The sequence below is a fragment of the Coregonus clupeaformis genome, unplaced genomic scaffold (genome assembly GCF_020615455.1).
Source record: "Coregonus clupeaformis isolate EN_2021a unplaced genomic scaffold, ASM2061545v1 scaf6607, whole genome shotgun sequence".
In the NCBI taxonomy this organism is placed as follows: domain Eukaryota; kingdom Metazoa; phylum Chordata; class Actinopteri; order Salmoniformes; family Salmonidae; genus Coregonus; species Coregonus clupeaformis.
In genome coordinates, this window is record NW_025540061.1 from 261 (window position 1) to 8,610 (window position 8,350).

The following is an 8,350-nucleotide window of genomic DNA, read 5'->3' on the forward strand; positions in this document are numbered from 1 at the left end:
TAGCTAATGTTAGCTAGCTACCAAGCACCACGCTATAGAATAACCAGTTACCTCTCCGTCAGATAATTGCTGTTATCCTCCTCAGACGTCTCACTAACTGCTCGTCATCTTCGTTAATATCCATGCGGTATTGTTAACGACAATCATTGGATACAAACAGTTATTTGGTGTAAAATCCGTGCTCACATGGAGCGGTTCACGTGGGGAAGGAAGTGGCGGCTGTAAACGGTCTTCCGGTGAAACACTCACCCCTTAGAAGAAATCAAAGGTTCCTACCCGACGTTTCTTTTTGCAGTATTTACAGTTTTCCTGGATTATAACTCGTGGGGTAAAAAGACCAGAGTCGCGACAATAAACCATTTCTCATGAATAACATATTGAATTTATATTTATATAGGTGTATGGTTGAATTATTTATATTCATTGTTTATTATGTAAATATGCATCGTATGAATGCTTTTCCATAGTGATAGAAATGTAATGATAACATTCTATTCATATAAAATTCCATGCCTCGGCAAAAATATAATGTTAATCTCTGGATGTCTCAGTGATTTAAAATAAATCATAAATAAGGAGTTGTGGGGAATCAACACATTTGTATTTATTTTTGTTTTCAATAAAGGTAAGTAGCTTAGTAAAATAAGAATCATTACTTTTCGAAAGTTGAATATATGGTTCCAGGTAAGGCTATAAAAATGTGCCTATTGTAGATCAGGAGTTGTAAATGTAAATTTACAGGTCCAATAGTGCAATTCAGATCAATGTGAAAAGGATCAATATGGTCTTAAATAATTTGAATTAGTGTCCTGTAAGAGCTTTGCTTGCCACATCCTAAAAGATCAAAACCTTCTTTCCTTTCACTGGCAGATTTTGAGTCTGCAGCTTTGATTTGACAGGACTCTGATGTCTGCAGTGGTGGCCCAGTGCCACAACAGCTTTGGTTTTCGCGGAGGGGCGTGGCCAATAACCTGTTATACTTTTGATGAGCAGACTGTCATCTTCCCATCCGGGAACAACTGTGTTCGTTATAACATCGATCAGAAATGGCAGAGGTTCATCCCAGGTATCTGCATGCTAACATCTCAGGAGTACAACAATATGGCTAGGGTCAAGGTGTTTTATAGTTGTTTAGTGTCTCTGACACTACATCACTCTCTCTGAAATCTATTCATAGACAAATATAAACCTGGCATTAAAAAACAAAATTAGCTGTTAACAACCTGTTAAAGATATCCAACTTCCAGTTAGTGTTCTCTTTGAGATTCATCTTTGATTTTTGCTCCTTAGGTTTGGAGAGAAGTCAGGAATGTATGCCCTGGCTATCAGCTCAAACCGCCGCTACCTGGCGGTGTCGGAGCGGGAGAGAGGGCCACCATTACAGTGTACGACCTGCACGAGCAGAGCCGGAAGAGGAAGGTGCTGAATGGAGGGGGACATCCATGTCCGGGAGTTTGTCTCAATGGCCTTCTCCACTGACTCCAAGTACTTCATCGGCCAGTCAGGGGGCGCCAGACTACACCCTCTTCTACTGGATGTGGGAGAAGCAGAAGGTCATGGCCATGGTGAAGACCACTGTGGCCGCTAATCCAGTCAACCAGGTGAGGTCGGACTGCTCTCTTGTTAGTGGGGCCAGGGAAGAGTCATTGGCAAGTGAAATGGTGGTGTGGAATGATCAGCATGTTCATTCAAAATAGCAGTATTATTTTTTCCATAGATAAAGCAGTGTTTCCCAAAATGGGGTCCTGGCCCCTAGGTACCGTTTTGTTTTTCCCCTAGCACTACACAGCTGATTCAAAATAACCAACTCATCATCAAGCTTTGATTATTTGAATCAGCTGTGTAGTGCTAGGCAACAAATAAACGTGCACCCAGGAGCCCAGAACCGACTTTGGGAAACTCCTGAAATTGGATTAAATCGCATTCCTGGTCCTTGCTCCTTACTCTGTTGTAGTATCAACTCTGTAGCTGATCACACACATACTTATTTACTTACAAAGGCTGATATTATGATAGCACTGTCTCACACTCTACACGCTTAGAAATAGAGGTGCTATCTAGAACCTAAAACGGTTCTTCGGCTGTCTCCCATAGGATAACCCTTTGAAGAACCCATTTTGGATCCAGGTGGAACCCTTTGATTCCAGGCTAGAACCCTTTTTGGGTTCCATGTAAAACCCTTTTCAAAGAGGGGCTCTACATGGAACCAAAGGGCTTAAGTGGGGGAAGCTCGAAGAACCCTTTTGGAACCCTTTTTTTCTAAGAGTGTATATGTTTCAGGTCAGCTTGAACCCATACGACAACACCCAGATCTGTGTGAGTGGGAATGGGGTCTTCAAGCTGTTCCGCTATGCAGAGGGGGTTCTGAAGCAGTCCACCTTCCATAAGCAAGAGACCCATAACTTCCTATCCCATGCCTGGATGTCTGAGGAGAGGGTGATTGCAGGGACAGAAGCAGGCAGGCTGATGGTGTTTGAGTCTGGAGACCTTCGATGGAACATGAGTGTGACCACCAAGGCCACCATGTCACAGGACTCAGACAGGTGGGCATAAGGGAGAGACAGGCTTGTGCTGACACAGTAATAACCTTACCTATCTACCATGAAATAAAATGTTACCAAATTAGCTGTTTGGGAAAGCTAGAACCAATCTAAAGTGCTCTTGGATATCATACCACACAGGCAGTTAGAGTCCAGTTTGGGCAACTTCTTTCAATGCACAGGGCACAGAACAGATGTCACACAATTTCCATGCCTGCTGTGTTTCTTTTGACCTGCACAACCAAGAAGGTGATTAAGCCGAAACGTCTGTGTATGTTACCCTCCTAATGCCGTAAAAATAATAAAAATAATAATAATAACAATCGAAAAATGTTACAGTGCAGAGAGAAATGATGAAGAGGCCCCTCCTCAGTTGCCAAGGGTTACAGTCACTTCATAGCTTACTCCAGGCTTTGCCTGCTCGGCCCGGTCCTGGGACTGTGTATCTGTTTGAGAGAACGGACGACAAGGACAACCCACAGGAAGACCAGGGAGATCAGGGTGACAGAATTTATTTCACCAAACTATCAGCTATCACTCAAGCGAGCTGTATAGGTGCAAATCTAAGCACCTTCCTGTACAAACAGACTATTTGTACAGAGGTTTCTGAAAAATGTCACTGCTGTATTTATACTTGTGTGTTTTTTATTAATGTAACTGTGTTGTGCATGCATGCATGTGTGTGTGTGTTTTCATGTATATGTTCCATTCAGATCCCCCCAGACCAGTGCAGTCACAAGCCCAGCTATGCAGAGCAGCAGCAGATAGTCTCTCTGGTCATCAGTCCATCAGAGGAGACAGTAGTGACCAGTACAGACCGTGGTCAGCTCTACAGTATCGCCCTGTCCTCTGCTGAGACGAGCAAGGGGGAGCAGGTCCAGTTTTTGAGTTCCTGTCCCACTCTTTCCACTCTGGGTCTATCACCGGCCTGTCCATCTGCATCCGTAAGCCCATCATGCCACCTGCTCCCTGGACCAGTCTGTACGCATTTGGGAACGTTGAGACCAAGTAAGAACTGTGGGTTTCACAATCTCTTTTAATAAAGATTTTCTGGACTTTATGTCGAAGACTATAAGCAGTGTCCCAGCCTGTGATGATTGTCTCAGCTCCTTTGTTGTTTTAGACACTGAACGGTAGTTACAGTATATGTGAGGATTAATTTTTTTCTTGGCTGGCTGTTAGAAGGTTTTTAAAAGACTTTATTAGGTATGTCTCACTCCTTTCCCCCAGCACCCTCGAGCTGTATAAGGAGTTCCAGGAGGAGGCGTTCAGCATCGCCCTCCCCCCCCTCTGGCCTGTTTGTCATGGTGGGCTTCTCTGGAAAGCTGCGACTCATGAACCTGCTCATAGACGACGTCAGGACTCAGCGAGTTCACCGTGCGAGGCTGTAGAGAGGTCAGAATTAAGAGTTCTCAATGCCAACAGTGCCTCATTGTAGATAGCTGAACATCAGTACTTGAACATTGATTTGCGTGTACTGTATGCTTTTCCTTTTAGTGTGCTTTCAGTCACGGAGGACACCTGCTTGCTGCGTCAATGGAAACGCGTCATCCACATCTACTCCACCACCACGTTCGAGAATGTCCTCAACCTTAAAGGACACAATGGGAAGGTTAGGAATGGTACACTTGGGGGAGGTCACTGTTGGTTTACAGTGTGATTTATCATCAGAGAGTAAGACTCTAGCTAGCAAGCTCCAACTAGCCCACTAGCAGCCTAGCCTCCGGCATATTTTTTTTGGCCCACATCTGGCAGCCCGCTTGACCAACCACAGTTCCAGGCCATGTGACCTGACCAGGAAAAACGTTTGGCCCTAGTTATAGCTTTGAGTTTTCCTGGTCAGTTCACCTGTCTCGAAAAAACTCAGGGTCGAAGAGGCAACGTGACCGCATGTGGGTATTTTGTTTGAGGCTTTCCTGTCTCCACTCCAGGTGCGCTCCATAGCCTGGAGTGGTGATGACAGCAGGCTGGTGTCAGTGGTATGGAGGGGCGCTGTGCAAGAGTGGAACACCCTGACTAGCAGCGGGAGTCGGAGAGCGTCCTCCAAGTCCTGCAGCTACACCAGTGTCACCGTCTCCTCCGACGCCAAGACTATCTTCGCCGTGGGGACCGACTGTACCCTGAAAGAGATCCAGGCCTGTCAAGTGAGACCCCAAAAAAGTACCATGTTTCTTCCCTCTAGGGAGTTTTTCCTGTCTGTTGCTTCTGCTTTGCTTGCTCTTTGGGGTCTAGGCTAGGTTACTGTAAAGCTCTTCTTGACAACTGCTGATGTAAAACTTTAGATTGACATTTTATTGAAATGTCAGATACTCTTGACAACTTGCGTATTAGTTTTGAGATATAGTCAGTTATAATGATGCTATAAAATTATATCAGGTCTTTCTTGTAATAGCTATAAGATGGTTTTAATAATTGAGGTGCAATTAGAACTTATTATCCAGGTCTACAGTATCTTCTTATTCTTACTATGCAGAAGTTTCCCTACAAGAGAGTGGTACTATGCTGACTGTTTTGAGTTAATATTTTATTTCCTTAAACTTTCATTACATTTTTTGATGGTGTCAGTTTCCAGCTGTGTGAAGTGAAGTTCTGAAAGGAAGTAAAATAGGTGTTTCCCTCTCCGTCATAATGACTGGGGACAGAGAGTTTATTACATTCCCACTCTGCTGTCACTTCTTCTCATCCCTGAGTGACGGCCATCTTTCTGACAGTCTATGAAAGCAATCAAGAAAGACGATACAGTCCGTCAAAAAAGAGGCCCTTTGAGTTATTCTGGGAAGCTGGAGCTTGGAGAGAAAAAAACCCACAACAATCATAAATATCTCAATTTGGAGGAGTTTTTATCCAGTCCTGAATAGATCAGTGGTGATGTTGATGCCTTCATCCATCCCCATCAGGCTATTTGCATTCCAAGTGTTGAAGTAAACAAAACTTTCACTGACAGAATATCCACTTCAATAAATGAGTCCTGGGGGTTACCTCTGCTGCATTCATTTCTTGCCATCCCTTGATAGTAGCCTTTATATGGTAGCCTTTATATGGTAGTCTTTATATGGTAGCTTTATATGGACATCCACTTTGTCCTCATCCACTGACTGTCCCGTCTCTCTCTCTGTCAGATCCTACGTGAGGTGCCCACTGAAGATGTGGCTTACACCACCATCGCCATGTCCCGTTCTGGGCGCCGACGCTCTTCACTGGGACCTCCACGAACCATCAGGGCCATCAAGTACCCCTGTCCATCCAGAAGGACTGGATCGAGTACCAGGCCCACTCTTCACCTGTCACCAAGGTACGACTTGCAATGCCTTCACCAAACAGTAAATACTGTGCATTGCAATGCAATACAACGCAGCACAATTTGAGCGATTACAGTGTAATGAACCACAACAACATGAAGCAACACAACAACACACACCCCTCACACACAACCTGTTTCGGATGACGAGCTGATTTCAAGATTGATGGTAATCAGTGCAAAGGCCATTGATTTGAGTGGATGTATCATGAACAGAGGTGTTGAAGGTGTCCTCTCTGTGTTCAGATGGTGATCAACGTTTGACGACCAGTTACCTGCTGACAAGTATCTGAGGACGGCTGTCTGCTCATCTGGAAGATCATAGACAAGGAGGGCCACGGCCTGAAGAGAGACAAGGAGATCACCTACGCTGAGGAGATCCTCATCACCAAGTCAGACCTGGAGAGAGAAGGTAACTCACCATGGGGATCTTTGGAGCATTACACTGACATGATACATGGGTTGGGTGTGTTGCAATATTGTAGGTTGTGCGAGGGCCATGGTCACTCCTACTCTAACCTGATTACTCACATTATCCCTGTCCTCCTGTCCTCTCCTCCCCCCTCTCCTCCCCTGCTCTCATGCCTCCTTTTTATCTCTTCTCCCACTCTCTTCACTTCACTGCTTCTACTCTTCTTCCCCCCTCGCATTCTCTTCCTCTCCCCCTCACCACCTCCTCTCCTCCTATAACAGAACCAGGTGATGTTAGAGCTGAAGACGCGTGTGGAGGAGGGAAGATGGAGAATGAGTACCAGCTCCGTCTGAAGGACATGAACTACAACGAAAAGACCAAGGAGCTGTCAGCTAAGTTTGTTCGGCAGATGGAGTCGCTCAAGACCAAGATACAGGTGAGACAGACAGGGCTTTAAACATAATCAGTTACCTACCTCAAACAACTTAACTAAAATAAAGTACTAGTCAATTTGATTCAATTACTTTTTGTGAATTAGAGTGATGTAGCTTACATTTAGATGGTAAATAGGCTCTGAGGTAAACACTAATATGGCATGAACTAGTACGGGACACCGGGGCCAATTGTAACAGGGGCCAATTGTAACAGGGGCCAATTGTAACAGGGGCCAATTGTAACACCATGAATTTCTTCAAACAGAAACAAGCTAGAGTGATGATACTCTCTCAGCACATGCCCATTTAGGGTTCTCTCTGCTTGAAAAGTTGCAGCCAAATATTTCACTATTTGCAGGTGAAAGTAGTTTTTTCTGTCTGCTGTATTTTTTCTTATACCTGTCCTGAGCATTAATGTCCAAGGAATTCAAACTATCATAATTATCATCACTAGTATGTTAGCTAAACATTGACATGTTTGACATGTGTCACTATTGTTGTCTCTTGCTAGGTACATGAGTTTTGTCGCCCATGGCAGCTGGGTTGGGTCAATTGTAAGGCAGTGTTGAAATGAACCCGAGCCAAGCAGGCAATGATGAAAAAAAAGTTATATTCACTTTAGGATTGTATGAATTACACATGAATTATACAAGAACTAACTTTAAATAGCACGGAGTACTATAGATTGCCAAAAAAGTTGTAAACATATATCATTTGGGCACCATCAGACTATTCAAACGTTTTGAGAGGAACCGAATGACCATGCACAAACAAGGGTGTTACTGTAAATATTGGTTACACTCGCTTGAAAAAATACTATAGTATACTATGGTATGGATATTATAGTATTCACAGTAGTGTTTTTGCAGACTTTTACCTGTAGTATTCACTGTAGTGAAAGAAAACTTGTATATACTATAGTAAATCATGTAGTGTTTTTGCAGACTGTAGTATTCTGTGGTATTTACTATAGGGTTTTAAGGGAACGTAATATACTGTACTATTTACGTAGTGTTTTTACAAAGACATTACTGTAGTATTTACTATAGTATTTTTTTATATTATCTTTGACTAGAAGTGGTGGCTTTTCCTTCAGAAAACCTACTGGAGAAATACTAAAAGAGCACATTTTTCATAACCTGTAGGTAGGACTGGAGGTCTGAACGGATAGTTCAGAGCTTCTGCTCTTTTCTATAACCTGTAGGAACACAATATATGGTCTATACTTGGCATGTAGGTTTCTCACTTCTGGGTGGCACAAATTGGGAAATGGGGGAATTGGCAGGGTATATGCAAATTAAATAACTGTAGTATTTACATAGTTAATAAAGTGTAGTGATTTTGCAGACTAGTGTTTTTGGAGACTGTAGTATTTTTACGTGACATTAGGTGTAGTATTTACTACGTTTGTTGTGTGGATAATACTGTAGTATTTACAGTATACTCTACATTATACTACAACATTCTGTAGTTAGTACTACACATGATCGAGGGATACTGCAGTGTTTGTAGTATAGTATTCTGCAGTATACTACAGTTTACTAAAGATTTCTATGTAAGTACTGTGGTATTCTATAGTAAACTGTAGTATTTTTTGTGGGCGTACATATACAGTGGGGAAAAAAAGTATTTTAGTCAGCCACCAATTGTACAAGTTCCCCACTTA

At 43.1% G+C, this 8,350-nt stretch overlaps 2 pseudogenes; one reads left to right on the plus strand and one right to left on the minus strand.

Moving 5' to 3' along the window:
- The first annotated feature begins 906 nt into the window (after window positions 1-906).
- On the plus strand, window positions 907-6,707 carry LOC123491019 (annotated as a pseudogene).
- A 1,056-nt stretch (window positions 6,708-7,763) lies between these two features.
- On the minus strand, window positions 7,764-7,815 carry LOC123491020 (annotated as a pseudogene).
- Between the last annotated feature and the right edge of the window lie 535 nt (window positions 7,816-8,350).